Source organism: Cavia porcellus, unplaced genomic scaffold, assembly GCF_034190915.1.
Source record: "Cavia porcellus strain 051 isolate PalLab524CR breed Dunkin Hartley unplaced genomic scaffold, mCavPor4.1 scaffold_40, whole genome shotgun sequence".
Classification (NCBI taxonomy): domain Eukaryota; kingdom Metazoa; phylum Chordata; class Mammalia; order Rodentia; family Caviidae; genus Cavia; species Cavia porcellus.
Window position 1 is genome coordinate 5,632,040 of NW_026947523.1, and position 24,029 is coordinate 5,656,068.

A 24,029-nucleotide genomic window follows, 5' to 3' on the forward strand; every position below is an offset into this window, starting at 1 on the left:
GCCACCTGCCACCCGCCCACGTGGACCCCCCTCTGGCCCTGCTGGCGCCGCTGCGGCTTTGGCAGGCTTTGGGCCCTGAGGCCTCTCTGCTCACTGATTACGCAGCAGCCGGTGGGCTCAGGAGCCAGCACGTGAGAGATTTATTGTGGTTTTTAGGGGGTGTTTAGGAGCCAACATGATAATGTCTGTGAACGCACTCTGTAAACTGTAACGGGGCAGTGCCATGCGCACGTGAGGGGCGGGAGCCCAGGCCCCAGATGACATCTGGGGGGCTCCTGCGCAAAACCCCTCCAGTTCTGAGTCTGGCTGGGCTGGAGAAGCCCTGCCGGGCTCCGGGCAGGAGTGCCAGGCTGCTTCTGCTGGAGCAGGGCCTCCCTCGGGCCCTCTGTGTCACCAGGCAGCCCTGGCGCGCGCTGTGAGCCAGAAAATTGCACCGGTCTCTCCCTTGCCCTGTTGCACTGCAGGGATGGAAAGACGGCTTCCTGGCTGCCAGGTGGGAATGACACCTTCTGTCCCCTGCTGAAGGGAGACGAGGAAGGAGGGGACCAGGTGGCCGGCTGTCCAGGAAGGGGAGCTGCACACAGGCAGGGTGTTGTGATGTCTCATCCTGCTAAGGATCACTGCTGCCGGGGAACTCTTCCGTGGTGAGAGTCTGCTGAGCACCTCCTGTATGCTCCGCACTGTCCTAGACGTGGAGGGTACAGGAGAGCAGGGATCAAGACACAGCCAGATTCCTGCACATTCCTGGACCCTGGGGGAAGGAGATGAAGACAGATCATCCACAGGTGAATGCGGATGATGGTAAATAATGTTACCTTAGAGATAGTAGCATAGGAGGACTGCGGACTGCTGAAGCTCTGGGGGGCAGGAGCGGGCTCTGTGAGGGTGCTTCTCTCCAGGTGGGGTCTTCTCCACAGCCTCCAGAACAATCTTGGCCTCTAAGGGGCTCAGCTGGTCCCCCAAATCTCTGCCAGTCATGACTCCCAAGACCTGTAGCCTATGCAGCCTGGGGGCTCCCAGGCCTGCAGATAAGGGTGGCTTAGGTTGTGTGAAGCTCTGGGAGACGTCCCTGTCTGTCCTCCTTGATAGATCAGTCCCTTTGCTGGGCTTGGCTCTGATCACCCGTTCCCAGGCAGGAGCAGCCCCGTCTTGCTGCCACTGGACTCATAGCCAGGTCCCCAGCGGGCTCTCTGCACTTCATCCTGCTAGGATGGGCTGAGGTCTGGGCACCGCTCTAAGAGGCGGCTGCTGCTACGCCCCTATTTAACAGCTGAGGAAACTGAGGCTGTTCCAGCTGGCAGAGGCAGAATGTGAACACAGGTCTGTCTGCTGATTTTCTGAACGAAGTTAGGCACTGTGGTCTCCTGGAGACAGCAAGAGAGTTTGGAACTGAGCAGTGAGAATCCCTCAAGCTCCCTGATGCTGCCTGACCATCACTAGTGGGTAGCAGCACTCCCGGGGCCATGCAGCCGGCAAGTTGCTCCCTGTCCCGTTTCCCTTGTTGAGATCACAGTCTTGACTGAGCCTTATGATTGCCCAGCTGTGCTCGGGGGCTCCACTTATTGTCCATGTCAAACTCAGTACAGGTTAAGTCAGCTGGTCTTCTTAGCTTGGCCCCTGTGCATTTTACAGGTAAAGCACCTGAGGCCGGGAGCAGCCATGGCAGTTGGCAGGAAGGGAAACCCAGGCCGGCTCACCCCAGAGTGTGAGCTCTTAACTTTCTGGTTCTCCCTCCTCCTTGCCCGTCTGCTGTCTTGTTTGTGTCCCCAGCCCTATAGGGTTGCTCCCTTCTGTCATCGAGGGAACGCTGAGGGCCAAGAAAGGGGCTGCGACTTGGATATGGCAGCTGGCTGTGGAGCCTGGCCTGTTTCCTGGCCCCTCACTGAGGCGAGCACCTGGCGTGGTGTGGCCATGGTGGCAAGTGGGTAGAGAAGAGGTGGAGGACAGGGTTGTGGTATTTGCCCAGGTTGTGCGAGGCTCCAGGAGGGCGCCCTATCTGGGACTGGCCTTGGGGCGCATGTGCGCAGCTCCCCATCCCGACCAGCTCCACGGCCTGCACTAGGCTCTGTTCAGGCGTGAGGGGTCTTGCTTTCCTTTGGGGCAGTGACAATTGTGGATCATACAGGCTCTTAGTGCCCTCCACATTTGTCACCTGGAGATCACGCTCTTGGATCTTATTTCTTCTCTGTAAAGAGGGATCCTGGCGATGACGGTGTGTGACAGATTTTTAGTAGAAACCTGTGATGTTTCTCTCTCACCTGGCTCCTCGGTGGGCTCTGCTCTGGAAGCAGCAAGATGCAGTGGTACTTAGACACCTGCCTAGGGGCTTCAGCTGAGCTGTGTGGGGCTGTCTGGGCTCCTGTCCTCCTTCCGGGATGCCAGGCAGCACTCCCCTCAGATCCTGAGGCTCTGGCCCAGGTGGGCTGCACCTTCTGGGAGAGTTGATGCCAGTCTGGGGGCAGCAGCAACAGAGGCCTGGCAGCCTTGCCAGTGACTGGATTAAGGTGGAGAAAAATAAAGCATGGAAATCATTAGCTTTCTTGGTTGGCGAGAGCTGCGCTGAATGAACATTTGGGGCTTTTAAAATGAACATCAGCCATGGGGAGCAGTGCCCTGTGCCCGCCACGGCCCAGGCCGCCTCATGGAATCCCAGGCCCCGCTGCTGTTCAGTTACCGCTCAGCCAACGCTCACTGAAAGCCTACTGTGGGCCAGGCCCAGAGCCAGGATGGCGGGGCCTCCAGCCAGAGAGCTGAGCCCTGTGGTGTGGGCACAGCCGCACAGACCCCAGTGCCAGGCGGCAAGGAAGCAAGCAGGCGGGCGGGGCTGCGGGCCCAGGAGAGGACGGGGCAGTGGGAAGAGGGCCTTCAGAAGGGGCTGAGGCTGGCAATCTTCACAGGGGACCCGGCCGAGGCACTGGGGGGCTGGGGCTGGCGCGGGCAGGAGAGCTCGCGTGCCGGGCGGGCAGGTGGGCCCGGTGGGGACCGAGGCCAGCTGCGGGCCAGTGTTCCCAAGACCGCTGCCAAGCGGCCCTGCGGGAGGGGCAGGCTCCTGCCCGAGCCTCTTCTCTTCCAAACTGAGCTGCTATGTGGATTTTTATGTGAAAATTCCCGATTTTTAAATGATGGGAATTAATTCTAATTAAAAACAACAAAAAAAATGCTGTGGTGTCAAACCAAGCCTGGCTTCAGGCTGGATTGGGCGCGTGGGCCAAGAGTTTCTGATCTCCGGTGGCAATGGCGATGGAGGGGCGAGGGGTGGAGCAGGATGGTTTGGGGGCGCAGTGTGGCGGGGACTGGGGGGTGGGGTGGGCCGGTAGGGCAGGGGGCGCGGCTGGGGTGGCCGGGGTGTGGGGCGGGCCTCGCCCCCAGCCACGCCGCGCGTGGGGGCTGGGCGCGGGTGGGCGGGGGCTGCAGGCAGGGCCCCCCCAGCCCGGCGCGCCGCGGCCGCCCGCCGCCTCCATCCGGGCCTCTCCCCACCTCCCGCCCGCCGCCCCCGCCCGCGCCCCTCCCCCGCCGGCGCGCGCGGCTCCCGCCGCCCCTCCTCCGCCCGCCCTCCGCCCGCTCTCCCCGGCTCCCTCCCGGTCTCTCTTAAGTGCCATCGAGGGGCGCCGGGAATTGCAGCCAGTAAATCGCGTCCCACCACTCAGCGGCGGGCCACCGCAGCGGCGCCGCCCGCGCCCGCCGGGAGCCCGCGTCGCCCGGGCGCCTCTCCAGGGCCCGAGCGGCCGCCCCCACCCGCGCGGCGTGCGCAGGGCCTGCCCCCGGGCCGGCCGGGGCGCGCGGGGCCCGCGCTGGAGGCGAGGACGCGGCGGCCGCGGGGCGCACGGCCCGGAGCGCGCGGCCCGCGCCCCCGTGCGCCCTGCCCGCGCCCGCGCCCCGCGCTCCGGAGCCCGGCCCCCCTGCCCGGGCTCTCCTGCGGGACCGATGCCGGCCCTCCGGCCTCCAGGGTAAGGGGACGGCGCGGCGCGGAGCGGGAGCGGCGGGAGGCGGGGAGGAGGGAGGGAGGTCCCCCGCCCTGGGGGCCCGGTGCCCGCCCAGCGCCGGCCGCGTCTGGCACATGGGGGCGTCTCAAGTTCCCTCTGGAGGCCGGACAGGTGGCGAGGACGCGGGGGTGTGATGCTCAAAGGCTGGCACTTCGCTGCGCGCCTACTGTGCACCAGCCGTGACCCTGTCGTCGGAGTGGGGGGTGTTTGTCCCCATTGTACAGATGAGAAAACGGAGGCTGAAAGGGCAAATGGCTGGCTGCAGGTCCCGGTTGGTCAGAATTTGACCGCGGGGCTGCTGGAGGCTAATGCCAGAGCGCGCTCCCCTCCGCTCCCCTCCGAGGCGCACATGGCGGTGGAGTGAGCCAATGAATATTTCATTGTCAAAAAGACAAGGAAAAAAAAAAAACCCATCCATTGTCCCACCACCATAATGCAGCCACTGTAGCGCTGAGGTTCTTTATTTAGGCCTTGTGCTTTCTCCTTTCCATAGGAGTGTGCTTTGGGTCAGGCAGACCCTTTCCTGACTGTAACACTGTACCGTCTAAGCTGAAAGGTCTTAAAGCGAATCCTTTAACCCTGCGGCCTGGGTCTCCAGCCTGGAGGAAAGGGGATCTTTCCCCCAGGGTAGCTGAGGGGGTCCCCTTGATGGGATAGGTGGCCTAGAAGGAAGGGGAGGAGGTGAGGAGGGTCCAGGGCCTGGGGACAAGAACCGTCTGTGTAACAGACTCATGGAGTACCAGTGCTGGCCTCTGCGACTGGGAAGTAGGGGCAGGGTGGCCTGGGTGATTCCTGCAGGAGGGCTCTGGGCAGTGCTGGGGTGGGGAAGGGGTACCCTGCCTCCTCCCCAGGAATCCTCTCTGGCTTTGCTACTGCCTAAGAAAGTGATCTGCTCCCCAAGCTGGAGTCCACTCTGCTCAGCCTTTGGAACCTGGGGCCACCATTTGGGTCCTGGCTTCACTCTAGACTAGGCCTGGCTCTTGGGGCCTGCTGGGAGCTCCCAGGGCCAGTGTCTTAATCCTTCCCCAGGCCCGCCACATCACTGCCCTCCTGAGCCCCAACTGGTACGCTCTGGCACTTCCCGGTCCAGCCTTGGGGTCCTGTTAGTTCTACCCCAGAATTCTCCCTCCCTTTCTTCCCCTCCAACCTGGGTGAGCCTGTGCTGCTGTGCCGTGAGCATCAGTCTGGGCCGCCATGGCCAGAACTCTCTTTCTAAATGCGGCCCTGAGCGGGCAAACTCCTCAGCTGTCCCCAAACCTAAACTAGGCCAAACTCCTGAGCGTCTCTTGAGACTGAGCCTCTTCCCCCCTTGCACCTTCTGTGAGCCTGATGTCTCCCCCGGTCTTTGAGCTCGAGATGGTGCCCATCCCTGCTCCTGCCTCCATCCTCACGGGTCCTCACGGGCCTCCACGTCCCTCACAGGCTGATGGAGTGAGTTCCCGCCCATGGTGCCCCAGCTCTTGGGAGATGCCTGTCATTAGTGCCATCAACATGGTAGGCTGATTCCAGGGCTACCTCACCCACCAGGCTGGACAGTCCACGAGAGCCAGGGCCTAGGGTGATGGGTCCTCAGACTCCAGCAGGTGGCCAGCTCTGAGCTCTTAGACTAGGTGGGGAGCAGAGAGGCCGATGCTGCCTGACTCTTTGGGGGGTCTCCCACCCATAAGCTGAGCAGGAGCCAAGGAGTGATTTTGTTCTCTGGGACCTGCAGGCTTTGACCCTCAGCCTTAAAGTTTAGGGGTTCAGGTTCTCTCCTGCCTGTTTTTGCTGGGGCAACCGTGGCAGGTGCTCAGGTGCAGGCCCTGTCACCAGGGACCTCAGCCCCCTGTGCCCATCAAGCCCACTGCGGATGTCCTCCCGGGGAACAGGGAGAGTTATGTCAGGCCCTCTGGCCTAGCGCCAGGGCTCCCCACGGAACTATAAATTGACCTGTCGGGAGAGGGAAGAGATTAATGTCGGCCATCTTCATTAGTGCGTTCCCCGGGGTGACGGCGTCTGCCCTGAGCTGGCTGATTGGAGAGGGTGGGGGGGGCTGCCCCCACCCTGAGAAAGGCAAGGGGGCAGAGGCCAGGGCCTGCCACAGCGCCGCGGCCTCCTCCCACTGCTGGAAGGGCCGTCCCTGTGGCCTCTGCTCCTGGCAGCAGGCGCGCGCTTTGATGGAGGACCTGTGTGCTAATTGGGGGCAGAGATGCGCGGCCCGCAGCTCCGCGGGGCTCCCCGGCTGACACCGCGGCTCAGCGGCATCGTGGGGCCTTCATTAGAGGCTTTTCCCTGACCAGAAAGGAGCCCGCTGTGGGCGGTGGGGGCGCGCCCCTCCCCTCCTCCCCCTGTCGTTCCTCTCCCCTCCCCCTCCGCCTTTATTGCGTTGATGATGGGGAGGGAGGCAGCTTTGGCGTGTGGAAAAATGAGGGATTGGCGGCAGCCATCAGAGTGGGAGACCTTGTTCGTCCTGACGACTCTGACCTTGGCTTTCAGCCCTCCGTGGCCTTGTTGGCAGGGAGGCTTGGGTGTGCTGGGGGCCTTGGGGTGGGGCGGGGGCAGGGTGGAGTGGGCAGGGTCCAGGATCAGGCCAGCGAGTGTGGACTTGTCTTTGGAAATGAGGGCAGAGTGAGCCTGAGGCTGAGATGCAGGCTGCCTGGGTTCAAATCCTGTTCCCAGGAGGCCCTGGGCGGCTTGTGTGGCAGTGGCTAAGGGCCAGGGCTGGTCTCCTGGGGTCACAGTCCCTGACTGTGGACAGAGGTGGAACCTGTCCCGGGTGCAGACTACTTAAGGGAGCAGCTGCAGCAGCGGGCTGGGTGGCATCAGTTACTCATTCGTGCGTCCAGACCTCCCTCCTGCGCTGGGGTCTCGTACCCACAGAGGTAGCCTCACCCTTGGGCAGCGCTCTGGGGACAGACCTAGGAGCAAATGGGGACAGAGCTCTGGAGCTGCTGGGTGCCCTCGAGGGGAGCCTTCCAGGGCCTAGGAAGGCTCCAAGGAGACCAGCGAGGTGGGAATGGGGCCGCTTGCCTACACACATCGTTTGCTCCTGCCCCTGATACAGGGGGCCGGTCTGGTCCCTGAGGTCCTGGCCATCGGACTGTCCACCAGGGTGGGAGCAGGGGGCGCTTTGCTGAGTGGGCAGGGACTGAGACCTCCTGCAGGCCCACTGGCTCCCAGCTCTGTGGCTTCTGGGGCAGACGGAGGGGACAGTCCCCACTCACTCAGCTGGTCTCAGCGGTGGGTCCCCCCTGGGGTGGTTGAGTTTTCTTGGGGCTGTGCTGCTTGCCCACTGTGGGTGATGTGCCCGGCTGTGTGGCTTTCCGTTCCCAAGCCTCGAGGGCCTCGGGTTCCATAGGGGGATTGCCCTGGGATGACAGAGCGCCGGCGGTGAGGCCACTGTTTTTGTGGGCTTTTCTGGCCTCAGACGGCCATCTCAAGCCCTGCCATGGATCTCCTGGGCACTTTGTTGCCTAGAGAACCCTGGTGAGCTGGGGCCCAGGCTTCTCTGTGCCCCTGTCTCCTCACTAGCCATCAGGGGGCTACTAAGCACTCGTGGTACCCTGTGGATATTTGAACCAAAGTGCATGTTTTAAGGGCTCAAACCCCAGGTCTGAGTCCCGGCTCAGTGCCGTCCAGCTGTGTAGCCTCAGGTGTGTTACTTAACCTCCCTGTGCCTGTGTTCCCACCTGGAGCTGCCCAGAGATTTGCCGGCTGGAAACCACAGTGAGGGTCTCACTGGCCAGTAAGCACTTGGCTCCACTGCGTCTTAGCACTGGACACGGAGTCCAGGCCCAGGGTGGACCCTTGCCCTCTGGGGTCTTACATGTGTCTTTGGTCTGGACTCTTAAAGGCATCTGTTATGGGGGAGCCCTGTCATCTGCCTGCCTCACCCCAGCCAGATGTGGGGGTGGGGGTTGCTCACAGGGGGACTTCAGGGTTGCTTCCTGGGACATCCCTGGCGCCCACATGTAGATGACCTCTTAGGGCCTCCATTTCCTATCTGGAAAATGGGATCGGACACCCCGTCCTCCAGTCTCTGGAATTGTGTGTTTCATCCGAGTCGTAGCTGCTGAACAGACGCCAGTGTGGTTTAGCCTGGCCGAGTGGGAAGCACACGCTGTCCGGGCACGGATGTGCTGAGATCGCCCTCTCAGAGTCCCGCACGGGACGACAGATGACGAAGAGGTGCCTATTGTTGCCGCCTGTGCGTGCCCAGCCCGTCCCGCCTGGCAGCCTCATCGCGGGAGCTGGCAACATGGCTGTCTGCCTCCGCCTTCCCAGGCAGGCAGGCAGGCAAGAATCACTAACGCGTTAGCAGTTTCATTAAGCTCCGCCAGCCTCCCGCCCGCCTCCCTCCCGGCCTCCTCCTCCTCGGTAATTATTTTCCAGCCCTTCCACTCGAGGCCCCTCAGCCAGCTCTGCGGGATTGGCCAAGTGGCCCCTCAGCCGGCTGCTGAGGCCGGGCTCTGCCCGGAGCCCCCAGCGCCTCCCTCCTGACTTCCCCGGGGCCTGTTAAGCTTTGAGTCCCCTGAGGCCTCCGAGCAGATGCAGGTCTGCAGCCTGCCGGGGTGACGGTTAACCACTCCCGCTCCCTGCACCGCAGGCCCTCTGGCAGCTGTGTGAGGGTCTTTGGCTCTGTGGGCCGTGGGGAGCAGGCACCGGGGACCCCACGATGAGGGAGCTGGAGTTCCATGTGCCACAGAGCCGCAGAAGGAGGCGACGTGTGGGGCTGTGTGAGACCAAGAGGAACTGGGTGCAGAGCGGGTTCAGGGGACCCTCCACCTCCCAGGACAAGCCTGACTCCCGGGTGAGCCGGCCAGATGCCTCACCCTCCTGCCACGAGAGTTAACTGTGAGATGGGCCCACGTCCCTCTGAGCCAATTGGAGCCTTCCGTTACATTTTCCCTAAGTGTCCAGGGTGCGGGGACAGGCTCCTGCCCAGGACCACGGGAGGGTGAGACTGAGGGGCTGCTGGCTGCCCTCCTCCACAGCCTGAGGGAGCAGAAGGGAGATCGGGGCCTCGACATCCAGCTATGCTGGAGACCCCTGCAAGTTTCCAGTGACGTGAACTGACATAGTCCCTCTTTGGCTTGAACTCTTTTGAGTTGTTTGTTTGTTTCTTTCTTGCCACATGTAGAGTCCTGACGAATGCAGGAGAAGAGAAAAAAATCAGGTAGGATTTTCTAACAGGTGACATTTTCAGTTGGGTCTTGAAGCATGAATAGAAGTTTGTACAGCAGGAAAGAAGAGGAACATTAAGGCAGGAAGAACAGCAGGAGTCAAGGCCGAGAAGTGTGAGCGTGCAGGGAGAACAAGCACTGGCTGTGCGTTGGTGCTTGTGAGCAGTCTGAGCAGATGATCGTGATGAGGGTTAAGCAGGCGGGGCAGGCAGGGCAGGCACAGAGGAGAGAGGGAGCGGAGTGTGCCATGGAGCCAGGAGGAAGGCACAATGCCTTGTGTGAGATTGTGAAGCGAGGGCTGGGCAGCAGCAGCCCTGATGTGAGGTGGTGGCCTCAGAGGTGGCAAGTGTCCCCAGTGTGGTCAGATCCACTTGTGCCTGCAGCCCAGCAGGCCAGGCATGTGCTCAAACAGACTTTACCCTATGGCTCCCAGGCTGATGGTGGCGGGGTCATGAGGAACAGTCAAGAGATGTGTGATGGGGACCAAGTGGCCAGGGTGCTGGGTGGGAAGCCACTTCAGCAAGAGTTGTTTGAACCAGGAAAACCTGACAAACAGGAACACGAGCCCCAGGAGATCTGGAGGAAGGGCACCTAACAGGCAGGTGCAAAGGCCCTGTGGTAGGGTGTTTTGCCTGTCTGGGGAGTGGAAGGAGGCCAGTGCTGCTGGATGGGTGTGTAGGGGATTGCAGGGGTCACATGGTGTAGGGCTGTGGGCCCAGGAAGGGTCTTGGTTTTATCCTTCCTGGGATGGAGAAGAGAATCTTTTCAAGGTCCTTCTAGGGCAGGTCTGAAGGCAGAGACCAGAGAAGAAAGGGAGTGGCAGTGGGCCTGGAGCTGGGAGGGGCCTTGTGGTGTGCGGGTTGGGGAGGGGAACCCACAGAGGGTACATGTGGGCAGGGCAGTGGCACCTAAGGAGGAGGGATGCCCAGAGCAGGCCAGGATAGGACGCCAGAGCCAAGGGTGCTGGGGTCTGAGAGCAGGGTTACTGGGTGCCCATCAGGGGGTGTGGCAGGCAGCCGCAGCTGGAGCCTGGTCTGGGGCCCAGGGACAGAGGCTGGCAGGGCCTTTCCAGGTAAGTCCAGTGTGGGGGTGTGGAGCTGTCTGCTGTCCTGGCCTCGGCCAGGGCTTGTCCTCCCCTGGCCCTCACAGGTCCTGGCTGGAGCCCATCAGTGACAGCCTGCCACCTGTGCCCCGCCACCCTCTGCAGCAGGATGCTTGCCCAAGCTGCTCTGTCTTTCGGTGCCAGCTGGAGTACTTAGCCAGGGAGGCCGCGCTGGCGGGGCCAAGGTCACAGGCTGCAGCCTGCATGGGTGGCCAGCCAGCCCCGGACTTGAGGGGTGCCAGGGTCTGGTGCCTGGTCTCTGAGGCTCTGTGGGTGGCCTAGGCGCTGGGGGAATGCCGGGACCCTGAGGGCTCCCTGTTCCCTTCTGAGACCCCAACCCCGAGCCTGCCGGCTGCCCCTTCTCCCTGCAGTGCGCCTACCTGAGCCTCCAGGTCCCAGACCCCAGCTCTCCTGGCTGCCAGGCTTTCGCCCTCTGCCCGATGCCACCTCGCCCCCACCCTGTGCCCCCCGGTCCAGCTCTCTGCCGGCTGGTGTCACAACCACAGACTGGTTCACTTCATGAAGGTCTGGAGGCCTTGCTCTGTGCTGTGGGATGCAGGCTGGTCCCAGCCCGGAGGGGTGTGCAGTGCAGTGGGCACCACGGGCAGAGTGACCAGCGGACGCACGCTTGTGTGCGTGGGGCAGGGGCGGGCGCAGCCATGCCCGGAGCTCGGGGTGGAGCAGGGGGCTCTGATGCTGGCAGAGGGTGGTGGTGGGGCTCATATCCCGGCCTGAGGGGCAAGGGGAGGTGTTGCCTGTGGCCAGGGTTCAGGTCCCAATCGATCATGTGTGGAAAAGGCCAAAACCCCTGCAGGCCGGCTGCGGTCAGGTCCTGGCCCGAGAGGCCCCGAGGCTGTCCACAGGGCAGTCACTGGATTAGAACCTCTGTGTCCTCCTTGGGAGGCTGCTCCGAGGGCTGGCAGCAGTGATGCTGAGTGGCACCTGGCGTGCTGGCCTCTGCTGCTCTTGCGGTTCCTGGCCTCGTGTGTTTGACACCCGGAGCTGTTGCCTGTTAGGGTTTATGTCCTCACTGTCTGGTTCCCTGCCTCGCCCTCAGCAGTTAGAGCAGGGCCTGCAGCAGGAGTACAGGGGGTGTTCGTTGACCGACTGACAGACTGACTGTGGGAGTGAGTGGACCCCGGTAGTGGGGAGGATGGAGCACTGGCCATGGTGGTGAACTCTAGGCATCTGTGCTGTGCCCTGTGGGCTGATCCAGGGTCCCAGCTATCCAGCCACTTTTGGACCTCTCACTGGGGCAGTCCTAAGACACTGAACCTCAGTCTCCTTCTCTGTAAAGTGGCACCCAGGACAGTCCTGCCCCTCGGGCTCTGTCCCCAGGTCTTTGACACATTGTGAGAAAGTGGTGTATGGCTGAGCCTGCGGGGATGGTGGTGATGGGTGATGATAGTGACACTGTCGAAGTTCTCTAAGCTGCCAAGCCAGGGAGGTGGGGAGGCACTCGGGCTCCAGTGGGCAGCTGGACTTCCTCCTGCCTCCGCTGTGTGTCCAGGGCCTGGCAGAGGACTCTGCCCAAATGCCTGCCGTGGCAGTGCCGCTTCCCAGTGCCCTCTGCCTGTGCGCCAGTGTCCTGTAGGTAGGGTGGACCCAGCCTGGCTTTGGCTGCTGGCCCTGGTGTGCGGCCGTGGCGGGCAGAGTGCTGTCTGAGCGTGTGCTGTGTGCGGAGCCGGGTGACACTGGGCCCCGTGTGCCTGTCAGGTTGAAACGGGGCCAGACGGGCTGTGTTTCCCACTTTACGCATTGCCTTTAAGAAAGGTGGAACCTGCAGTTCCCTTACTGATGGGGAAACCGACCCAAAGGAGGCCGAGGTGTTGGGGGAAGCCAGATGCTTGCTTTTCTTTTTTTTTTAAGCTGCTGAGGTGGAACCCAGGGCCTCACACCTGCTGGGCAAGCGCTGACCACGGAGCTGCCCCTCGGCCCAGCCAGGTGCTTCGGTGGGTGGCCGTGAGCTGGGCGTGCATGCACCTGGGGGTTTCCGTCCTCCTGAGTCTCTGCACACTGGCCAGGCAGCCACTGTTACTGTCCTAATTTCGCACATACGGAAACAGAGACTCCGAGAAGCAGAGGGGTGAAGCTGAGCCTTCCGGTGGGGGCTTCGGTTTTTCTGCAAAGGAGCGTGTATCGGGGACTGAACATGGCTTCACACTCGCTACCTCCCAGCCCCTTTGTCATTTGAAGATTCTGAGACAGGGTCTTTCTAAATTGCTCAGTGTCCAGGCTTGGCTTAAATTCGCAGCCCTCGCGTCTCAGCCTCCTGGAGGGATTGCGGGTGTACGCTGCCACACCCGGCCTCGGAACCTAATTCTATTACATAAGAGCACGCAGCTCTGGAACTCGAGGCTGTAGACGCCCACATAACCCCCACCCTCCGCAGGAGGCTGCCGGGCGTCTTACCATCTGCTTCTCTTGTTGCTCACCTGTTGCTGGTGGCTTCTCACAGCGGAGAGGTCCTTGTCTGGGTCGGCACAGTGTCCTTTCTGTGTCAGCCAGGTGTCTGTGCTGTGGCTGGTCACAGTGTGGCAGCGCTGGGATTGCGTCCTCTTCCCTCTCTCTGCGGCACCCAGGGCAGCACTGCTGCTTACAACTGCGTCACCCTCGGCCTGCGAACCCAAGCCCTCCTCCTCCCTGGCTGGCAACAGGTCCCACAGCCATTGCCACCCTCTTGTTACACAGAGGCCCCGTTCAGCCTCAGTGCCTCAGCCTCCTTCCTGCCCCAGGGCATCTGCACGTGCAGTGCCCTGCTGTCTGCCCCCACTTCCGTGCCTGGCTCGTGCCCTCGGAGGGGCCCTGCTGGAGTGTCACCACCTCCAGGCAGCCTGCCTGGGCCATTCCACACCAGGTACAGCCCTGCTGGTGGGGCTTGGAAGCCTGGCTCATGCTTTCTGTGCGTTGCCCGTGTTGTTTGTCATCAAGCCTCTGGCATGCGTTTGCTCTCCCACGAGACAGACCACAGGAGGCAGGGGTGGTGTCTGCGGAGAGTGCAGCTGTGTCCCCAGTGCCAGGCCTGGCTCCTTCACTCCCATTTGCAGACATCTGTTCATTCCGTAAGTCCCTGTGCCTGCCACAGAGTGGCCTCCCGGGTGGATGTGCCAGGTGAATGGGTAGACGGGGGATAGCGAGTGGGTGAAGTCTGCCTCCTCTCTGGGCCTCCATCTTCCCTGATCTCATACAAAGCAGCCTAATCTTTTGCTTCCAACCCAGTTCTGTTCAGAGCATGTGGACCATGCAGGAGCAGTAGCCTGGGGGCTGCCCAGCTGGGCACAACAGGTGACCACAGGCTAAAGGACAGATTCCATTCTTGGACATCAGGGTCTGATTGGGCCCGAACGCTTGGCAAACTGCTTTCCATATCTTTGTCACCAGGGCTCCCCGAAGTCCCTGTTGGGATGCCGGGCTCCAGGCCCAGAGCTGTCCAGGCACGTGTGCCAAGGCCACCTGGCTGACCCCAGCCCCGGAGCTCAGGCTGCAGCACGGCTTGGGAGCAGTGGGAGAGGGTCTGGCCAGGTCGGGCCAGCTACTCCCTCATGCAAATCACATTCGCTTGTGAGCTCAGTCCTGGCTGTGAAACAGAACAGTGGCAGGGACCCCGCCAGCCCAGACTGGGTTCCTGGGTTACCAGGTCCCAGGGGGCATGCCGAGGTCTCCAGCGGACCTGGCTCCAGCCACGTGGCTGCCCCTCGCCGCTGTGCAGCGGTGGTGGCTCCACGGCTTAGCGGCTTGTCAGCCAGGCAGGCGGTGTCCTGGGGCCGCGTTTGATTAGTTCAGGTTGACAGTCGCGCTCTCGTGCTGCCGGGAGGGGAGCCTGATTACCCTAATGAAGCTTGAACACAGTTTGTCATCCAAACAGCTGGTTCCGAGCTGCGCTGCTGCCAGCTGCCTGGCTCAGCCATGCAGCCGTATGCCCAGCGCCACCCCAGCTCAAGCGGCCTGCCACCAGGGTGACCATGCAGGGGGCAGCACCGCTGGGTGGGCTGTCTAGACCCCAGTTTCCCCATCTGTAAAGTAGACCCTAGGGACCTTGCAGCTCTGAGTGTCTGATTTCAGACTGAGGTGTCACCTCTGGGATTACTTCTCAGGCTCTGTAGGCTGGAGCAGGAGCTGTCATGGGCACCTACCAGCCTGTCACCCCGATGGCCCTGCAGGTCTGGACAGTTGTGTCTCACTAGATCACTGGATCATTTATGCATTCAGTTACATAGCAGTGGTCACGCTGGTCACTGTCCTGCTGTCATGAGGTCTGCAGTCTGATGGTGGTGATTTGTGAGGCTTGAGCTCCTCCAGGAGGCCGAGGAGGGCTTCCTAGAGGAGGTGACCTTGGAGCAGAGAACCCCTGGAGGGTGGCACAGGATGCGTTTCAGGCAGGGGAATGGCGCCACTGTGCAGGAATGGACGACATCTAGGCACACTGGACGCATAGGACCGAGTCCACACCTAGTGCTGGCCAGGTCCGCTCTGATGGCTTTTCCTTTAGCCTTTCTGATAGTCCTGGGAAGAGGAGGGCCCTTATTCCATGCTGTACACAGGGAAACGGAAGCCCACATCACGGGATGATGGTGCCCCTGCAGCCGGCCTGGTGGCCACAGGGCAGGGGCCTTGGCCCCCTTGGGAAAGGGTTGTCTGCTTAGCAGAGTCAGCAGGGAGCGTTAGGGTGATGAGGGGTGGAGGTGGGACACTGGGCAGGACTCAGGTGCTGGCTGGGCAGAGGAGGGCAGGGCGGGAGCCTGTATGTGCTGGTGTTGGCGGTGGGAGGGGGTCTCCTCGGTGGTAGAGGGTCTCCTGGTACTCTGGGCCAGGACCTGTATGGGAACCTGTGACCACGAGTCCATTCCTCCCGCGCGGCCTGCTGTGTCCCTTTGGTGCCCAGGGCTGGCACAACAGGCTTGGGAAGGGAACTGGAGACAGGGTGAGGGGTGTGGGGCCCCTCGCTTACAGTCCTGAGAGTCTCTGGTGTCCCCCAGCGCTAACTCTGAGCTGTCTCCCTGCCTTGACAGCTACAGTCTGCAGCCACCATGCCAGCTCTTCCGTATCCCTGCGGTGGCCTCCTGGATGCCACTGCAGCACCTGACCGCTGTGACTGTCCTGTGCCCATTGCCCCTTTTGTCTCGTCCACTGGCTGCCCAGCTCGCCTGCTGCCCCCTGCACCAACCCTGCTGGCTGTCCTTACTTCAAACCCGGATTAAGCACCTCTCCTCCTGCTGGACAGGGTGCCGGGGTTCTGCCTGCCTCTGTCCCATGGCCATTGTCTTCTCCCAGCAGGTGCGGGCAGGCTGGGGTCAGGCCAGGAGGAGGGGAACAGCCCTTGGCAGCCTGAGGACTGGGGCTGGGGGGTGGTCCCCCCCCCCGCCCCGAGGGAGGAAGGAATTCCCACTGCTCAGCTCTGTCCTTATCTCCGATGTGTGCTGTGGCTGCCACCACCCGATGCCTGCCCTGGAGGTGGCAGCTCTGGCAAGGAACCGGCTTATCAGATCCACCCCCACCCAGCTCTGCCTGCTCTCTAGGGAGTGGGGTGTGTGGGTGAGCGGGTGGGGAGCTGGGAGAGCTGTGGACAGGTCTGTGTCAGTGGCTGAGGCTTGGGCTCAGGTAATGCGGGCACGGTGGCCCAGGATGCCAGGGTGCTGCACTGTGCTCCTTCTCTCTGTGGGAATGTCCCTCTCTGGCCCAGGCTGTTAGGGCTTTCTCAGGGCTTGGCGGAAGGGACCCTGATGCTTGGAAGGCATGCCAGGCCCTTGCCTGGTCTGGGACCGTGTCTGAGCACTTTACACGCACAGCCTGTGCAGCTGTGTGCTCCTCTCCATGTCCCAGAGGAGAAACAGGCCCAGAGAGCCTTGCAGCCAGGGAAGGGGTGAGCTGGGCTTTGCTCTTGGGCCTGTAAGCAAGAAAAAGGTGTAGGCAAGGAGCTGGGGGCGGGGAGGGGGGTGAGCAGACCAGGCTAGGGTGGGCTGCGGTTGGCCCTGAGCTGGAGAACAGGGCTGAGCTGCCCCTGCACTGGGACTGGGCCTGGACCTTGGGGCCATCAGGTGCATGTGTGGTGCAGGTCCCCAGCCAGTGCTGCCCCAGGGCTGCCTGCCGAGCTGCCTGTCAGGGAGGCAGGGCTCTGCAGAGGAATGGGGCAGGCAGCAGGAGTGGGCATCCCCTTCTCAGCCTGCATGGGAGGTGGGTTCAGAGAGAGAAATAGGGCTTGACCCAGTGACGGCACATAGGATGCTCATGGAGGTACAGGTGACACTGCTGCTGAGACTGCAGCCACAAGGTCTGAGGGAGGCTGGGAGGCTTCCTGGAGGAGGAGGCCCCTAGAAGTGATGGGAGGGAGGGTGGGGGTTAAGGGGCCATGGGATGTGGCATGTGTGATGCAGCAGAAGACCCGCAGGCAGAGGTCAAATCAGGTGTTAGATGTGGGTCCTTTAAATTTGGTGAGTTTAGAGGGTCCTCAGCCCCAGGCCTGGAAGTCTCAGGTTTCACAGCCCAGCTCACTTCTCCCTGCTGTCTTGGTAAGGAAAGTACCACCACTGAGCCTCTTATTTCCCAGTCTGTAAAATGGGTTCACTGCCCCATCATCAAGGTGTGGGCAGGCAGAGTCTTCCACATTCCCAGGTGTTCCAGTCATACCCCCCAGCTCCAGCTGGAGGTCAAAAAGGAGGCCTGTGCCTTGCACGGGGCTTCTGTCTTACTGGCACGTTGATGGCTGAGATAAGGGACCTGGAAGGTGCCCACTGCTCCCTCTTCTTCCAGTACCAGCCCTCTCCCATCTGGAGGTGGCTGTCAGGGCCAGGTCTAGCCAGCTGCTCAGATGTGTGCCCCGGGCTTGCCTGCAGCCCCACCATGGGTGCCAACAGTTGTTCAGACCTGGGGTGCACCCTTCCAGGTTAGGAAGGTGCTCACCTCACATGCCCACCACGAGGGCTGGGGCTGGGCAGCACCTGGCCCGTGGTGGCCGTCGGTGCACGCTTTGTGCTTCCCCATTGGGGCTGATGCCCCAGGATGCACTTCTGGCTGCAGAGAAAGGTGCTCAGAATTGCTCATGAGAGGAGTGACAAGTGAGTCCCCCAGCTGTGTGACCGGGCAGGCCAGGGCCCTCTCTGGGTTCCTCATCAGCCAGGCTGATGCTGATGCCCCGCCCCTGAGAGCCTGGACCTGGGTGCAGGTCTTTGCCAGCCCAGAGGCTCTGGGCAGGCCTCAGTTTCCATGCAGGTGAGGAAACCGAGTGCTAGTGGGGTGAAGGGCAGCCGGGGGAGGAGCAGACAGGGTGGGGATCTCATCACAGGCTGGGGACACCCCCAGAGGCACACCAGCGGGGACAGGGTGAGCAGTGGCGGCAGAGGAGCTCTCCAGCTGGCCAGGCTGCAGCGCTGTCCAGGGCCATGTTCCTGTGCCACTGTCCTGGGGACGGTAATCCTTCCACGGTCCCCATAGCTGGGGAAACTGTCTTGGTGGTGAAGGAGCCTGGGTGGGGGCACAGTGTCAGTGACACCTGCAGTCAGAGTGAGCCAGGTGCCAAGTCTCCAGTGATGCTACGGCTTCCTTGCTGTGAGGTGGCCTGGCCCCTCTGTTCCTGGGCTCCCTGGTGGTCACATTTCCCATGAGACCTAGGCTTTGCAGAGCGGCCTCAGCAGTAGTAACCCTGGGGCCCTTCCCGTGGTGCCTTGCACCCTCAGCCCCTCTCCTGGCGCTCACAGGCTCCAGCCTCTGCCCCTGTGCCCCCACCCCTCCCTCTCTCTGTTCGCAGCTTTGGTTGTCCCCCAGCTGCTCCCGCGGTGAGCACGTTCCCTGGTCCCCACCCTCAGGGGCCTTGGCTCTGGGACACCCTGGCTTTGACTCTGATTGGACTGTGAGCTCCTTGAGGCTAAGACATGGGCCTCCATTATGTCCTGGCTCCCAGGGACTTGGCAGGATGCCCAGCCCTGGCTGCTTTGCAGACTTAGGCAGAGAGAATGGAGTCCCGAGCCCTGCACTTGTGTGACTTTCTGCGGAGAAGACGGCTCAGGCGGGTGCCAGCCCTACCTCACTGTGATGCCCACAGGAAGGTGACCAGGGTTTGCTGGGAAGGCAGTGATGCTGGTCTGTGACCATTAAGAGGGGCTGGCTCCTGGGCCCCTGCCTGTCAGATGATCAAAGTCTGATAAGGGGCTTGCAGGTAGGAGAGGACGTCTTGAGACACTTTCCCTGGAAGTTTGAGCAGCCTGCTGCTCTCCACACTCCCAGAAAGAACATCCTTCTGGCCCTCCCCACCCCAGAACGGCCGGGGAGCCCATGGTGCCCACCGTGTCCCACTGTATCCCGCGTCCGGAGTATCCATGGGTCAGTGGAAGGAGTCCAGAGGCCCGAAGGCCAGGAGGGGTGAGTGGGGAGCTGGTGTGAGATCTCTGACTCTTGGTTTGTGGCCTGCCCACCTGTCCATCCATCGGTCCGTCCATTCAGCGCTCATTTCCTCCATCCTCGCCCTGCAGACCCGGCTAGGGACGGGAGGAGCAGAGTCCTGGGTTGTGGCTGTCTGTGTCTCTGTTGAACGTCTGAGCCTGGGATCTTCCTGGTCCTCTCCCTGTGCAGACCCTGGGTTGCCCACCTCCCCTCTAGGCCATGGCGTCCTCTCCTGTGAAGCGAGGGTCACGGCACTCTCTGGTAGCTGGCGCTCCCTTGAGGCAGTGGCCAGAGCAGGAGCCCTCGGGTCGGGGCCAGGACGGAGGTCTTCCTGGGTTGCTGCTGCTTGTCTCTGGTTTCCCTTCGTCTTCCTGTGCCTTGTGATGTGAATGGGCGGCTTGTGCCCGCCCTGGCTGGTGTGGCTCTCCTGTCTCCCCACCCCGTTCCCTGTCTGCCCCTCTGGCAGCTCGCACCCGCATGGCAGCTGCTTGGATGCCACAGCCACTTGGAGAAGTAGTTACCGTTCTTACCCTTTTACAGATGAGGAAACTGAGGCTCAGGCTGACATTCAAAGCCAAGCCCCTGGCTCTGGCCTCTGTGGCCCAACATGGTGCTGGTGCCTCTGGGCTCTTCCTGGACCACAGTCCCTGTGGCTCAACACAGGAGTGCTCAGCTGAGCCGCCCAGCCTCGCTCCTGCTCCTCCATCTTGTCCCAGAGTCTGTGCACTTGCAGTGTTGCTGCAGCGTCCTCACACGTGGCTCAGCTCAGCTGCCACCTCCGTGAGAGGCCACTGCTGGCTGCCCGAGAGCGGCATTCCCCCACTCACCTGTCCCCTTGCTGTCATGACATGTGGTTCCTCCCTGTGGTGCTGACAGCTTGAACTGGGGACTCTGAGGGCCTCCCAGCGCCTGTCCCAGTGCCCAGGCTGTGCCTGTCTGCTACTGCCAGCTGCGTCCTGGCACGCCTTCTGTGGGCGTGGCCCCTTGACACTGGGGACCTCGGGGGTGGTGGCTGCTGGTGGCTGTGACCTTTCAGAGGAGGCCCGAGAAAACTGAGCAAGGAGAGCGATCCACACCTGAGCCCGCTGGGAGTCTTGGAACGCGCCTTCCCACATTCACACATTCACTCAGTCATTCCCGCATGCACGCACGCACGCACGCACTCTGCAGCCCTGTGCCAGGAACCTTTCCATGGCCCGTGCTCCAGGCTAAGGGAAGGCCCGTCCAGGGATGAGGTCAGCGCCATCCTTACCTCTCCCAGCAAGGGCCGCCTCCTCCTCTCTGGCCTCACCGTCAAGTCTGGGCTGTGGTCCGTCTCGGACCCGCCAGCCAAGCAACCCACTCCTCTGATAACCGCCGGGGAGCCCCGAGCCGGATTGTGCCCGCCTGACAGGGACCTTGTGGCGTGTGGGGCTCTGCCCTGGCAGCAGCTTGCATGGCTGCTTGCCCCTTGTCGAGGCTGTCCCTCCCGCCTCTGGCCCTTGGAAGTCTTCCCCGTATGAATGGCTGCGCGCATCCACGCACCGTGACTCATTCCCTAAATCCCAGGGCCTGTTTTGTCTCCCCGGGTGCTTTTCTGGGTGAGAGAGGAAACAACACCGATGGCAGTATTAATAGCAGCAATGCTTGTTGCTCGTTTTTACTGGGCCTGTGCTTGCGCCGGGCACTGTTCCAAGTGTCTCCTGTGTGTGTGTTGATTCGTCTGATTGGTGCGTGCCTGGGAGGTAGGTGTTAGCACCCGGTTATTCCTGCCGTGTTTCCTCCATTTGCCCCAGGCCCCAGTGCCCCAAGGCTCCCTAGTATGGAGGTGGGATGTGTCCCCAATAGGGCCCCTGAGCCTGTGTTTTCTTGGATTGGTCATTACAGGCAGGTATTGACTTGGAGGAAGAGGGAAGGCAGGGCCTGGGAAGTGGCATGGAGGGACATGTCTCTGTGGGCACAGTGGACAGGCGTGCAGAGCCACAGGCAGGCCAGACCCAAGAGCGAGCTGGCGGAGGTTTGATCCGCAGACCTGGGGCCGACTTGCACCGCAGTGGGGTGGGGTGAGCGTCTCGCCTCCCCTGCAGGGGTGCATTTGTGTCTCCAAAGGGGCTGTGGCTGGGGTAGCACGTTCCTGGTGCCAGCATCGCTTTGGACTGGGACTGTCCCTTGAAGTTTGTGTCTGTCCCTGAGAGGCCAGGATGCAGTGGCTCCGGTCAGCTTGCAATTGAGACAGCCTTAAATTCATTCCCAGCCTCTGCTCCTGAATTGCTTGTGCGGTTTTTACAGTTGCTTGGGGAACTGTAAGTCTGTGTTGCCTGACTCCTGTGTATTTAAATTCTCAGCCATAATGTTATATTAACTCATTTTTTGCAGTTTCCTGGGAGGCTGTGTGTACATTACTGAGGCGGTGAGGGAGGGTGTGGCTGTGCCTGTGGACAAACACAGCCTGGAGCGTGCCTGACCCTGCCTGGGCACTGCCCTGGGACCCTGTCACCAGCGGCCCCCAAGAGAGACGTTTCCTGCCAGCCAGGTGTTCCCAGTATGCAAGTTCCCACCGTTGCTGAGGTGCCACCTTGCGGGTGATGGACTAGGAATCCCATCTTTGGACGGCCAGAACTCCAGCAGGGTCTGGAGGTCACATGTCCCGCTCATCTGTGTCCTGAGAGAGAGCAGCGTCTGTGCCTTCACCTAGCCCCACACACCTGCTGAGCCCCTGCTGTGTACCTGCCCTGGAGACTTGGAAAGGCCTCTGAGCTTGTGGGACTGCTGCAGAGGGTTTGCTTGGGGACTCTGACATTAACCTGACCACAGATAAACGCACTGCCTGCCAGGGGCTGGGACAGCACTGAGGCACAGTAAAGCCAGGTAGAGGGGTGGCAGTGGGGAAGAGGAAAAGGCCACGTGGGGGCAGAGACCGGAAGTAGGAAGGGGCCTGACTGGCCTTGCACCAGCCTTCTTGTTTGTTTGTTTGAGACGGGGCCCTACTACATAGTTCAAGGTGGTCTTGAACTCACGGCACTCATCCTACCTCAGTCTCCCCGTGCACCATCATGCCCAGCTCTCCTTGCACCAGACTTGTTGAGGCTGTGAGACTCATTCTATGACCATGTCACAGAGGGCATCCAAGGTTAACAGCTGCAATAGGGCAAAGCCAACGTCAAAGCCAGGCTGTCCACATTCTCACTGCTATGTTCTGCCGCTCTCTGGGAAAAAGGAATTTCAGGTGGTGAAACAGGATGTGCGAAGGCCCAGGGGTTGGAAGGCAGGGCAGCCAGTGGGGGTGGAGCAGAGGATGAGCAGGGGAGGGGTAGGGAGAGGGGAAGGTGCAGAAGCTAGGGCTGATCTTGAGGGCTGTGGAGATGTTGGGGGGCTCAGTATACTCTCCCCTGTGCCTGCAGCAAAGCAGCAGAGGGGGAAAGGAGGGAGGGTGGGAGGGCAGAGCCTTGGGGTATGGATCTGTAGGTCAGGGCTGCAGTGGGAGGGAACAGAGCTTCCCTGGAAAGGCCAGGCCAGCCAAGATCCAGTCATCTGGGGACACAGCCCCGCTCTGGGCGCCTGCAGGACTGACTTTCTCAGCCGGCTTTCTGCCCACCAAAGGGCTTATCCAGGGCCTCACAGGGTGCTCAGCCCTGATACATTTAGTTCATTTACTGCCTCAGGTTCTTCATCCAGAAAGCAGGGACCCTGATTCTCAGTGAGGGTCAGAGACAGTGGTTACAAATGTTGGCTCCGGTGAGAGATTAAAATGATGACCCCAGAGAACATAAAGTCAGGGAGAGAAATGACTTGGCCAGGGCCCTTTTGTGGCCAGGCTGAGTCTGGAACCTGAGGGAAGAGCAGCCTTAGCGCGAGTGCCCTGCACACAGCAGGGTCCCCATGACTCTGCATGGCTGCCCAGGCACAAGTGGGCAAGGTTGGCACACTTGGGGAACCTGGGGCTCTGGCGGGGGGCTGGCCCCCAGGTCTCCTGCCCATAGGCACTAGGGCAGGGCCAGAGGAGAACTCTGCTTTCCTGCATTGATTGCTGCCCGAGGGGTACTCTTTCTCCCCTCCAGCCAAGTCTTTCCCACTGCATGCCTAGCACAGGCCAACACCTCCAGGGGGTTCCCTGACTACTTCTGATGGTCACTGCCTTGGTGTCCCCGTAGTCTGGGGGCTCCCTGCATGGGGGACTGTATCACTTCCTGGGTTCCTCACACTGCTGTTGGGGAGGAGAGTAGCAAGGGCCTGAGCCTTGCTGTGTAAGTGCTGCTCCTGGCCCAGGCCTCAGCTGACCACTTAGAAGTACCCCACACACCAGACCTGGAGGTGGCCAGTGCCTCCTGTATGGGGACAGCATGCTATGGTGGCATTTGTGTGTCTGGAGGTACCAGGAATGATGCTCACTGGACTAGCAGTGCCCTCACAAATCCTGGGAATTTAGGCTGGTCACCTGCAGCCTGGTGGCTGAGCCAGGGTTGTCCCTGAGCCATGGTCCCCAGTGAAGGCTTGGCTGGGTAGTGCTGGGGCACTGGGCAAAGGGCCTGCACCGCCCCCTTGCCAGGCCTGAGCCTGCTCCTTGGAAACATCCCCAAGTGCCAGGCTCTGTTCTTCCTCTTAATGAGGAAAGCTCTTCTCTCCTGCTTGCCGTCCTCCCTTCTTCCAAAATGGATTTACCGTTCCGCTGCACAGCGCTCCTCCCTCCTCCTCCTCCCCTCTCCTCTCACAGGCCGTCGAGGGAAGTGGAGGGTGTTATTGTATATTTTAGCCGATTGTTCCCCTTACGCCCCAGTCTCTTTTGGGTGGGGTTGGGGGGATGGGGGAGTAAGTAAATTATATATTGAACTCCTAACTAGAGCTGAGGCCTTGTGGTTTCCATGGCAACCAGGCTGGAAATAGCTCGGCGTGACATCAGCACAGTACAGGTATAGCCAGATCCAGCCCAGATCCAGCCGTTCCCCAAACAAGCTGGCTCCAAGGGGAGCAAGGGATGTGTGGCTATTAGCATATGCAAATAGGGCCTGGTCAGCAGACAGGGCCTGGGGTGTCCCAGCAGGAGCTGTGGCCAAGGCCAGGGCCTTGGGCAGGTATGCAGGCTGGGGATGTTGATGGGTCAGGACCCAGGCCCAGCGTGGCACATACCCCTCCACTGGGACTTGTTGGGGCTGCCAGTGATGAGCCCAGACTGCCTAGGCCTGCCTACCCCAAAGGGATCTGGGATTGTGGCCAGCGGCGCTGCCAGGGTTGGGCGGGCACGCAGTGGCGAGGAGCCGGATGGTTCCCTGCCCAGGCTCCAGTAGGATCTGGCAATCTTCTTGGTTTGTGGGTGCCTTTGAAGCCAGCCACCTAATCAGGCCCTGCAGGGTACCTGCCAGGTTTCTTACCAGGTCTGTCAGAGAAGTGTGGGAAAGCCCACACTTCTTGGCCTCTCACTGGGGATGTGGGAAG

The 24,029-nt window shown here is 61.5% G+C and overlaps 1 protein-coding gene and 1 long non-coding RNA gene across 4 annotated transcripts in view; one reads left to right on the forward strand and one right to left on the reverse strand.

Moving 5' to 3' along the window:
• Tcf20 (transcription factor 20) overlaps positions 1 to 24,029 on the forward strand; it is a 167,246-nt gene that overhangs the window by 15,961 nt on the left and 127,256 nt on the right. Inside the window, exon 1 of one of the 2 annotated variants that reach the window (XM_063243831.1) lies at positions 3,834 to 3,947. The exons of the other annotated variant lie outside the window; for it this stretch is intronic. The gene's annotated coding sequence lies outside the window, so the exon portion shown is untranslated. Of the gene's footprint in view, positions 1 to 3,833; positions 3,948 to 24,029 lie in introns of those variants that run through there. 2 annotated transcript variants of the gene reach the window in all.
• On the reverse strand, positions 118 to 3,391 carry LOC134474872 (uncharacterized). Of its 2 annotated transcripts, XR_010045766.1 has the most exons (3): positions 2,259 to 3,390; positions 816 to 1,364; positions 118 to 685 (listed from the first exon to the last, which is right to left on the reverse strand). It is a non-coding gene; the product is annotated as an uncharacterized LOC134474872 (long non-coding RNA). The 2 variants fall into 2 exon arrangements; XR_010045765.1 differs by having other exon boundaries at positions 816 to 3,391.